Source organism: Otolemur garnettii, unplaced genomic scaffold (assembly GCF_000181295.1).
Source record: "Otolemur garnettii isolate 467f Iridium unplaced genomic scaffold, OtoGar3 scaffold00055, whole genome shotgun sequence".
In the NCBI taxonomy this organism is placed as follows: domain Eukaryota; kingdom Metazoa; phylum Chordata; class Mammalia; order Primates; family Galagidae; genus Otolemur; species Otolemur garnettii.
Genome location: NW_003852450.1, coordinates 4142235 through 4142704, shown reverse-complemented (window position 1 = coordinate 4142704; position 470 = coordinate 4142235). Strand labels below are relative to the sequence as shown.

General features: G+C 61.9%; 1 protein-coding gene across 1 annotated transcript in view; it reads left to right on the top strand.

Moving 5' to 3' along the window:
- CNTN2 (contactin 2) overlaps positions 1-470 on the top strand; it is a 21479-nt gene that overhangs the window by 780 nt on the left and 20229 nt on the right. The window lies entirely within an intron of this gene.

Here is a 470-nt window from a genome sequence, read left to right as displayed (position 1 = left end):
CCCGCCACCTTAGGTGTATGTGGCTGGCGCCTTAGCCGCTTGAGCCACAGGCGCCGAGCCTCTGGGAGGGTTTCTTAAGGCCACACTGCAGTCCAGCCAACAGGACTGAGTGTGGAACAGGACCTGGACGAGATGAGGCAGAGCTGGGGAGCCCGGGATCTCCCCATGGAGGGAGAGAGCAGAGAGGAGGGTAGGGCACAGGCCAGCTGGACTCCAGACAGCTTGCCATGCAGGAGCCAGACTGCCCACTGCCCTGGGACAGAGGCGGGTCTTCAGTCGCCTGCTGTTCTCAGGGGCCTGTGGACCTGCTGCTTGGCCTCTGCCCTGCCCCTCGGCCCTGTCAATACGCCTTTTTTTTCTCCTTAGACATCTCTGTGGGAGGAGGGGAGCCCTCCCTCCACTGCCCTTCTGGAGTTTTAACCACCCCAGACTCTACCTTCCTCACCTACATCCTCTGCACAGCTGCAGCC